Consider the following 11,726-nt stretch of genomic DNA (forward strand, 5'->3'; position numbering starts at 1 on the left):
GGTATTGTAGCAATAATGCTACAACTACTGGAGTTTCCTTCTTTATTTTTATCAACCCGTAGTTGTAACAAACTTGGAAGCGACGGTGCTGTATGCACAAGTACTAGCTCTTGCCGCAGCTGTCACTTGCTCAGCTGGCACAAGTTTCGCTAGGGGCTCAAGCCAACTTCTATGAGCTCTTAGAAGAAGCTTTTTAATGATGGATGAAAGCTAACTCAAAGGAAGCTAATCTCTATTTGCAGAAAGGAACTGAAAGCCAACAAGAAACGCAACCCTAGCAAACCCTAATTCTACCAGCTAGTCTTACTGCTGCAGAGATGGGAATGCAAACTACTGAAAGAGATGCCATTACTTCTATGAAGGTAAAATGCATGTGTCTAGACCACCTCTATCTGAAGAAAACATTTTTTTGTATTTTTGTTTCAATTATTAGAATTATCATGCATGTGCTTTTAACTAGCTTTTTACTGTGCAGAGGTGGATCAAGGAGGAGAAAGGCTTGAAAAAGGTTGGGAAGGTTCAGAGAGGGTCTAAGGGATCCCTAACACCCTTCCAGAGAGTTTCACAAAGTTTGGCTACCAAGAGACCGTGTTTATGAGCTTCTACAGGAAGTCTGCAAGGGTTCTACAGGATGTTTCAGAATTTCTACAGGATGTTCAGTAATTCCTACAGGATGTTCTACAATCGGATTTTGGGTGATGGGTGAGTGGAAGAGGCTGCATGGGTGGATAGGGAGGTAGGAGAGGGGTTTGTAATGACTTAGTGACAGAGAGATGAGATGATGAGGGGGTGTGCAAAGCTAGTTTGTCTGAAGGAGGGTAGAGGGAATGGAAGGCCGAGAAGGTAGGATAACGTGGGCAGTAGAGTAGTTGAGAGACAAGGGGTTTAATTGGGAGATGAGCAGTTGGCCTGGGCAAGACTTAGAAGGACGAGAGTGTGAGGGAGTAGCACTACACAGTGTAAACTAAACCAAATCATCCACGTCCTGCACATAATCAAAACATTCCTAATCTGTCCTAACTGTTTAATGGAACGAATGAACAACAACGTTATTTCTAAAGAAAACCATGTATGGTACTAAAGCAAAAAAACATTCCAAGAGGTCTGAACGCATGGACAACTTCTACAAACGAAAATATTGCACCAAAGATTGCATGAGTATGCAAACCAATGTTTTTGGTGGGTAGCACTGTCTGCAATTCCAGCCCCTAAAAAGAGGTGAAAATGAGTGTGCAGGCAACCTTTTCTGGAACTTTTATCAACTCCAATCTCTTCACTCTATTCTAAACAGCTGAAGCAACTCTATCTTCTAACAATGACCTACTTAACCACACCAAGAAATCTAACTCAACAAACTGCATTTCAAATGCATGTAAAGAAAACCATAATGCTGAAAGGAAAGATATCAATACAAAAGAAGGAGGCCTTAGGCTCTCAGGTTGGGCCCAACCCCGAGAGCTATGGCTCCTTTAAAAGCTCAGAACTGAGATCAAATCTGACTGCTTTCCATTAAAAAATAATAATCATAAGTCAAAGAGCATGCCAATAATGGCTACAAAAGAGCAAAACCAAGCTAGCAGCTCGTAGTGCAGAATGTGCAACAATGTTTCAAAAAGTCATTTTCGAAGGCTAAAGCCTTATCATTTATACATCACGAGGCCCCAAGCTGGCCTCCTAAATCAGTGGGACTTGGCTGACCAAACTAGGAGTGAACTGTTGCTCCCTCAAAATCCGTTTGGCTGCCTTCTAAATCCGATTGTGGTGGCTGTTGGAGCTCAGAGTTGGGGGTGAAGATCCCGAGGAAGGCCATTTAATGCTGTGGACAACCCTCCTACGAATCCTCAACCCCATCTTGGCTGTCTCTTGGCCCTTATCTGCTCGGTTTTGTTCCAATCAAGTGTCAAAAACCTGAAATGAGCACGTGTTAGCCACCTAGGAATAGTGACTGCCCTTAATCGTACAAATGACATAAACATACTAAAAAATGATGCATAAGTTATGAAAATGAAGGATTGAGAAAAGGTAGTTAGGCCAAATGAGCCCAAAATGTTACCAAATTTGGGGCTCATCAGATTGCAGACATACTGAGATTGCCACCACCGAGGAGGATGAGACTGCAACTTTTCCACTGTAATTTTTTACAAAATTACAGAGGCATCCAAGAATGACCCTTCTTGTACCCATCCGAAGTTTTTACTTATCAGAAATTACAATGATCTCCAAGTTCTGAACTCATCCAAAGTCCTGTACCTTTGTCTTCATCTAAAGGTGCCGAGAAGTCTGAATTTCTGTGATCCTGTGGTGACCTCAGCGTGGTATTTATAGTTGTTATGCCTCCATAAATAATCTGACATAAGTGTGAACCATTGTGTCCTTTATTAAGTCTACTTGACTGTGTTTTATATCGTTTTGCTTGCTGCCATCTTCAAGAGGATTGTTCTTGTCTTGGAGGGCTGATCTAGACACTAGGTTGACTTGTATACATTACACATAGGGTCAAGAAGAGCATGACATTGCCTTTTTGACATCCTAAGGCTCTCAATGGTAGCCACTAAATAAATATACCTCTTTCTCATGAAATCCATGCAGCAAGGAATAATAATAAATTCATTTTATTGTTTACAAAAATATTAAATACAATGTCATGAAGACTGAACCTAATTACACTTTCTTCAACACCTTCATCATCACATCCTTGGTTCCGTCATTGAAGAAGCAAGCACTCTTATTTATATTCTTTTCCTGCTTCTTCAAGTGATCCTATGCCTTCTACTCATCCAATTTCTTCATTGTGTTCACGTGGAAGATGCTGGCAAGCATCAAAGTTGATGTTTTCCTTCTAGCTAGCCTTGGTGGCAATGATCCTCAGAAGAGACCAAAAACTTCCCTTCCCCCCTCTTAGCTAAAAGAGCAGATGGACTTGTAAGTATAGGTTGTTGTAATCGATGACCAAAAGGGCATCATCAACAATATGGCAAGTGCTTGAGAAGAGCCTCTGAAACTACGAAGCGATTTAAACTTATAATAATGGGAACCCTAGTAGGCTGCTTTATATCCATTACCATTAGTTTATCCTTGGCTGCAAATGACCTCACAAAACCATTCGAGCTCTACCTTCTAGCTCCATTCTCCACATTCAAATCCCTTATTTTCCTCACTACTCCATGCTTCAAACCGTTTCCATTGGCCTCATCTTTCTTGGTTTTGTGTAGCCAAATGGCCTTAGCCACCTCAAGTGTTGCAACTATGACCTCATGTTCCCCATTAATCAACTTTTCCACTACCGACCACAACCACCATTTTTAATAGCAATTTCACAAGTAATAACAACTCACAACCATGGCTTTGAACATCATACCACTCGCCTTGGAGATTCTAGGTCAACCTTCAGCTTTGATTCCAATTGTTTGGAATCACGATTGTCGTTAGACCTAAAACCCATATGTGTTAGTTAAAAATCGCATTGCCAAAGATAAACATCCACAAAAAGTGTTTAGTTCATGTTGTGAAACACACAGGGAGCATTGGTTTATCTAATGTCCAACAATTTGGTTAAATTGGGTACAATGAGAGAATATGGAACTCATAACATTAATATTGAGGAAGGGTACATTACCATTACTCGTAATGGTAGGATAGACACGATGCCATATCTTAAGCAAGCAAGCTCCTTTTATCATCTTATCAAAGTGCATGATTATGACAACATAGCTTCTACTTGCAAGGTCTGGGGACTTAGGGATACATACTTCAATAAAGGGGTGGTTTGTGGTATTATAACTCTAGATATTGCAAAAAAGGAAGAACTCATTAATAGGTTGGACTATAATGGTGTATGTGGGATTGCATTGAATTTTTTTTGGACATCCTCTCACAGTTTATGGCAAGGCATCCAAAACATACACAGGCTATATGAGAGACCACAATTGGACCAAAGATTTTTTATTTTTTTTTAAATTAAACATTTCCAATATGTAGGTTGGAAGATATAGGTCAAAGGCCCCAACAAAATATCTCTTGGGGAAAAATATATACATTTTTTTTAAATGCTCTCATACATCCTCTGCATAGGATGGTTCATAGAGCCACACTATAGTGACTCTTTATGGAAAACACAGTTTGTCAAACTAGCATAATTTCATGCATGATGGCTATGAAATTGGGGAAATCCCTTATCCTCTTTGTACAAGGAATGGGAAAGGGGAATGGAAAGGTAGCTCATTAATATCAACACTTCATGGATGGGATGGAAGATGCATCAACACTTGTAGCCACAAGTGCATCAATAAGAGTAGTTACAGATCCTATTGCAAAATTTAGCAAATATCATTGTAGCCAATGGACATAGTAGGATAACAAGTTTTCTGGTAGAGACAGCACCATTGAAACTTGAGAGAGAGCTTGCGGCCTAGAAAAATCGAAGGTTTTCATATAAGGCACTTGTGTCAAATCTAGTAAGAAGGCCTAAATACAACAACATTATGAAGCTTATTAGATGGCCAGGCACGTGGTTATCAATATTGGTATGGAATGTTCCATATAATTGATGCACTCAAAGAGGCGTGAGGACATATTTTTGAAACTAGACTATGACATAAAATAATAATGCTTACCAGTTAGAACCTTCAAGAGGCTGACATTATGCATATAATAGTAAAATATAGTATCAAAGATCAAGATAATAACATGGAATATAGGATGCTATGCACAACCGAACACAAGACCCACCTTCTTCACGTGGACAAGAAATTGTTCATCGAGAAGAAATGCAACTTGAATGTAAGATGAAAAATCAGGGAAACTACAATGACATTATATGCAAGGGTAGTGTGTCATTGGTGAAGCACTTGAAGCCATGTGGTTTGCTCATTGACTGCAATGTCACCTTGAGACTGATTATTGCTACTAATTATGTGTTATATTGTTTCTTTTTGTTCTTTTTGGAATAGAGCATATACATAAAACAAATGCTGCAAGTAATAATTCCTTTTGATTAATGTCCAATAAACATGATGTTGATCATATCAAGTGATGATGGTGCACGCCCATCATTGTGGGGCCTGTAGACCCTATTGGTGCATGGGGGGATTGAGGGTGCCTCAAAACAAAGCCATAAAGGTGGTATAAAAACAATGAACCTATAAGTGCCAACTATAAACATGAGGGCATTGAGGACAATTCCTATGTGGAAGTAGTTCGTACAATTTTGATTGTACATATATTTGAATGCACTATGGATAGTGCATACATAAGGGGGAGGGGAATCTAACACCCCTGGCTAGGATCCCTCGAATGGTAATATGCATATAAATGTGACATTTAGTCCGGTGAGTCAAAATTCATGCCTCTGTATCTATACGTATGATAGGCCAGTGGGCCAAAACATTGATATGTTTTAAGGCCAGAGTGCTTGTGTAATTTGGTTAGAGATCTCATTTCATTAGGCTAGTGAGTTGAGCTCCATTGAGGCCTGTGTGCCTGGATATGTATGGTGTATTAAGTCAATGGGCCAACATACTTATGAATTTGAGGCCAAAGCACCCAAGGAAATTAGACCAGTGAGCCTATGTGATGATCAGACCAATGAGCCTAGCTAACAATGGCTTTTAGCTAACTTGTCATGATGCTATGGATTGAGGGACAAAAAGAGTTTGGGGTTTGAGACTCCACAATAAAAAGGCATCATGATATGAAAGTATATTATAATATTATAATATAAAGTAAAGGGTGTTGAGAAATCTTTTAGGGAAACAATTAGGGTTATTATTATTTGATTTCTCTATTACTTGACAATTATTTGTGATGTTATTATCTTCTACTTCTTATGTTCTTATCATCAAATAAATTCCAATGCAATGAAGATCACAAACGGATAGAAAGAACACCAGAGATAGGCTCCAAGCCAGGGTAAAACCTTTTCAAGGGGAAAACCCAAAAATAACTTCTCTTCTCATAGAATCAACTTCAAAGGAGACTTCCAAGACCAAGACAATAACATTGCTTCTACCAAAACCAAGCCAACCAACCTTTTTTAATGCAAGACTATTTTCCCAAGAGTAGTGAGGCAATGTCTTCACAAGATAAGGGCTTTCCAAGCTTCCAAACCGAATTGTAGCTTCTTTTGAGGTATTTGGACCTGAGGTAGCCCTAGCAATTTCAAATCTTTCACATACGTGACCAAAACAAGGCTAGATGTAGGGATATGAATTCTTCTTTTCTTGTCTTCTATTTGTTTGACTCTTCTAGCCGAAAAACATATCTTTGTATGTCTATTTCCTGTTGAAAAGTGTAACTAGGTTCGGCCTTCATAATGACATGTGTGAATATGATTTTATGTAATTTGTAATGCTTGTCTCATGGGTTTCATGATCAAGGAATTTTATTTTTAGTTAAGGCTCCCATTGTGAGCCTTTAGGAAGAGTCATCATGTCATAAAAGTCTATTGAGTCAATGTCATATATGGAAGACCCTTCTTGGGCATGTTACATATTTATTGGAGTCATTGTAAGAGTAAAAAGGCCCTCCAAGTCCAAATCTAAGTGCTACAAACAATTCGGCCTCATGAAGCAACAAGTCAGCCTAAGGACACATCAAGTCAACCTCAAAGGATGTGTCAAGAAGCCTATATATAGAGCCATCGACTTCATTTAAAAGACACACACTCAAGCACAAGATAATTTTGATCAAGGGATAAAAATAAGTCTTATAGCCTAGCGAAGGAAGGAGAAGCACAAGCAAAGGAGGAACCGAATTATTTGGGCCTGTTTTGTATAAAATCTCTCACACGTTTGAAGGGTTGCTACAGTCTAGACCGAGATACTACAACTGTCCTAGAAGGCCAAAATCAAGCAAGAAAAGATCATCATTGGATGCTGAATTAAAGAACAAGAAACCCACATCCAAGCAAGGGAGAAGGGAGGAAGTTTTTCCATGATCAAATTAATCTAGGGTTTCTGCAGTACAAATTGCAGATCCGAAAAATTTCAGAATTGTAGAAGTGAAGTGTAGTGAAAGGGTCGAAGGAGAGTCAAGGAAGAATTGAAGCTGAATGTAAGGCAAATTGGATTTGATCTTGGAGGGCTCTTGGTCAAGGGTATAGGTCTTGGTATTTGTCAATTGAAGTCTCTATAAGAAGAAGAACTCGTCTGGGTTTTCCTCTCAAGTTTTGGCCCTGGCTGATTGCCTAATTCTGTGTCTCTTGTCTCTTTATTGTTTATGCTTTGATAGCTGTTTGATGAAGAATAACACTATAATAACCTAACTAAAGAGAAGATCTTGATCTAATGAAGTAAAAATCATTCACAAGCAGTTATCATAAGAAGAGAAATCACCCAATCTTGATGCCCTAAATTTCTCAACATTTCCGAACCACACATCAAAGGATAGGTGAATGTCTCCTTGTCATATCACAAAAAGAGGTCGAAATCCTCTTATTCATATCTTTCTCATGGCTCTTCAAGCCTACAATAAGTCGACTTTGTGTATGGTTGGCCGACTTGGCCTTGGGAGCAAATGGACACTTCTAGAATGTAAAATAAATATTTTCTTGACTATAAGAATGCCCAAAAAGGGTCTTTTACATATTGACATGGACCATGACTCATACGAAAAACCTAGGAGCACTCAATGGGTGCTTTGAGCTAATGACTAATGACCTTGAGCATGAAACCCATGCTTAAATAATTTGTCTTTTACAATTCTTTTTTATTTTTCTTCTTTTGACAAATATAAAATTTACATCATGAGCCAAATAGCAATGATGAAGACCAAATTCAGTTACACTTTTTCAACACTCCCTCTTAACTAGGGAGGTATTCATAATTGATCAACCAATACACAGACAATACACACTTTGAAAAGTTCTCATAAGAAGTGTATCAACATACGTGATGCTAGGCATACCAAAACTGCCAAGGTATATCCAGTACGTTAATGATCCAAGTGTCAAGACACTATTTCAAGGATCCATCAACCCAAGGATCCAAGTATTATTTCCAGGATACTAATACAAGGATCTAAGACACTAACAAGGACTAAGGTGTCATCAAGGTAACTTGCCACTATAGGTACCATCAGGCTACAACCCTGGTATCAATCCAACAAGATATAGATACCATCTAGACCTTCATGCCAGGACACTAATCCTCAAGGATCTAGGTATCATCAAGGTCAAACACTAAAACGGAGCTCCATCACGACCAAGATACCCTCCCACACTAGGATCTAGACATCATCAAGGCCAAACCATAACATGAGATCTCATTACCAAGCAAGCTAGGATGTCCTCCCAAGTACCATCATATGGGCATTTTATGGTACTCATCTTTCCATTTCAACCAAATCAGAGATATCCACCAATCCAAGCATGTTTATAAAATATACAAACTTCTCAGGGAGAGATCAACACATCAACTACTTCATCCATCTGAACATACTGTAGCCTCATGACCCCAATCACTTCCAATATATTGGTTCTTATTGTCGATATGCTAGCACAATCTTTAGGGTTTCTCAATCATTTTGATGTTGCTTAGTTCATCATAATATCCAAACAAATCTTGACGGAAGCTTCCTTATCCAACTTCTTTAGCAACACCAAACTCTACTTGAACACTTTTTAAAACAACCAAGTCTAGCTCATGCCCTCATCAAACATGAATAACCATCAGTAGTGCTTCAATTATTCTCTGATCTCATTCTCTTCTTACTATATATATGGCTTACACATCATGTCCTCCCTCTTAATTATGGAGGATATATATACTTTCCTTCATCCAAGCTCTTTCTTAACTAGGAGGATAAGTCCATCATCGATAATTTTTTATTCTTCCAGCTACACAAGCTCTTTCTTTTACATCATCACGTTATTGGAGAACTACGACCTTCAGAAACATCATTCTTGATATTCTTATGGCAACAAGGTCAGTTATCAAACATCAATGTAAACTTCAATTTTCACAGTGCCCTCTTACCATCATGCTCATCAAGTACCATCATAAAGTCACCACCAGGTAGTCTTACATCTTTACAACCTCTTGAAAATTGTGTACCTGCAAATCTCTTCAACAAGTACAACCAAGCACAAATATATATGTACAAGATCATGAATATTAACTTTACCGATCTAAGGTTATCATGTTATATAAAAACTTAGATATTCAAAACATAGACCCAATTAGCAATTAACTAGGGTAATACTTTCATGCCCTAGACTCTTACAACAACCTTTGCTAGGGTTTTGTCACAAACCTTAGATATCATCATTGAAAATTTAATATTAAACCATAGATATTCAACAACTAAACCATGTTAGGGTTTCAACTATAGCGGAAGCATTTACACCTAGGGTTTCACTATCATGCCCTAGGATCTTATATCAACCTCTACTAGGGTTTTGTCATAAACCCTAAAAAGCTAGGGTTTTTTCATATGTCCTAGATATCAATAAACCCTAAAAATCAAAAGGGCATGGTTTCACTAAAAAATAACATTACAAGGGTTTATCTAATTTGGAGATCAATCACCCTAACAATATAAGAATCTTTATGATTCTATCACAAAACCCTAGAAATGCGAGAGTTATTAATATAAAACAAATTTTAAGGACAAAATGATCAGACCTTTATATGATGGGGACATGCGACAAATGTTAATTTTAAATATACCTTAAGATGCTGCTACTACAAAATTTTGAAGAACTCCCTCTTGAAGGGCTTCCTCTTTATCATGATATCATCTTCATGGTCCATCTCCATATGAGTCTACATTTTATCAAAGTTCCCAAGGATCCAACTTGATTACGAAGTCTTTATTCATCATACTCTTCACAGGATCAACATATCTTACTTATTAAGTACCTGCAACATTTATTGACAAGTACTACCAAGCAAAATATACAAGTACAAGAGCATAATGATAATCTAGGAATTTCATTAAATTTTAGAGGATGAAGTCCTAGGGTTTTTTAATACAAACCCTAACTAGTTCTAGGGACATTATGTCAAAACCTAAACATCATTCAATTCCATTTTCACAAAGGATTTCCATTATCCCAGACTACCTACAAACCTTATACATCATGACTTAGAGTTTCTATGAGGAAACAAGGGAATTAGGGCGAGGGTTTCCATATGATTAGGGTTTTTATGTACTGTGTAAGGTTTACAATCCTTAGATATTAACAATCTTCAACACATTGAGAACTTACAAACCCTAGAATCATACATGCAACTCAACTCTAAAACATTTCATCCTTAACAAATGAACATGCTATACAAACCTCAAGATTACATACCTTTGTCTTCCGTGATTGAAAGTTTGATGTTCCATTGAGCTTATTGTTGTTCTTGCAAACACAAGTTGGTCCAAAGATTGTTTGACATTTTTTTCAATGACTTCTTTCCAATACTTCTGAGATTCCAATCAAGGATGACTTTTCTTTCTTTAGGACTTCAAACTATTCCTCTATATTGTTGCTGCTTCAATGGTCCTTAAGATGACAGGTTGTTACAATTACTTGTCCTTTGGTGAGACAGTTATGGTCCCATAGACTTGAGTTACCACTGCTCTTTTATTTCAAGTGACTCTCACAAGGTTTTCTTCAAATAATTCGTTGACAATAGGTCAGGTGCCTAATCTTGGTCTTTTGAATTCAAAGACACCTCTTCAAAGAATGCGGGTGTCACAAACAGGTCTAATACGTCTTCCTGTAATTGCGATTTTTCTTTTTTAAAGAGACTTTTTCGACGACATAGAGTTTGCTTCTGGGTTGTTGGAACTATAAATAAAGGTATCAATTTTTCTTACAATTATGCACAGAGAAATGCCCATTATGTTCAACCTTCTAGCTTAGGACTTCAGCCTAATTGAGGCTTCTTGGATCTAAAAAAAGATGAAGTGGCTCCAATGAAAATTCCAGATTTCAAGTTCAATGATTCGAACCCCTGAAATAACACTTTGTATGCCTTATCACTTTTTCTGGTTAATTCAAGTCCTCAATGTTCTTGGCACAAGACTATAGCCCTATTTACATATTGTATTATCCCTAAAATATATCTTGGACCCTTTGAGGTTTTTGGTCCTATTTAGAAGGATATATTTAGGCTTATATGCCCATTCTAGCCTTCTTCAATAAACCATCCCCTTTTTTGCACTTGTAATCCTTCTTGACAAAACAAATGTGACCTTCTAGCTACCTAAGTTACTGACCTTAGCTCAGAAACCATGTTGAGAAATCCTTTAGGGCAACAATTTGTTGAAAAATGTAACTAGGTTAGGTCTTCATAATGACATATAATTGTGATTTTATGCAATATATGTAAATAAGAAAAATAAAATTATTGTAATGCTTGTATCATGGGTTTCATGAGCAAGCGATTTTATGTTTAGTTAAGGCTCCCATTGAGAGCCCTTATGGATATTTTCATCTAGTCATAAAAGTCTAAAGAGTCATTGTCATGTAATGAATGCATGTTACTCATTGTAAAGAGTCAAACTTGTTTTGTAAGTTGCCCTCCAAGACCTTTTCACTAGCCCTCACTCAAGCTGGCTTACAACGAAAGGATAAATCTAGAAGATGAAGTCGGTCTACTCCAAGGGATCATGTCGGCCTAACTGTCATTGACAAACGATGATATATAGTAGTGATTAGCCTCATTTGGAGGACATCAATTTCGATGAAGCAAGTCTAAGAAGTGCGAAAATCATACTAAGAAATAGCCTCAAGA

The sequence above is a fragment of the Pinus tabuliformis genome, chromosome 7 (genome assembly GCF_031772625.1).
Source record: "Pinus tabuliformis cultivar Carrire ecotype Pingquan chromosome 7, CPIR1, whole genome shotgun sequence".
Lineage (NCBI taxonomy): Eukaryota > Viridiplantae > Streptophyta > Pinopsida > Pinales > Pinaceae > Pinus > Pinus tabuliformis.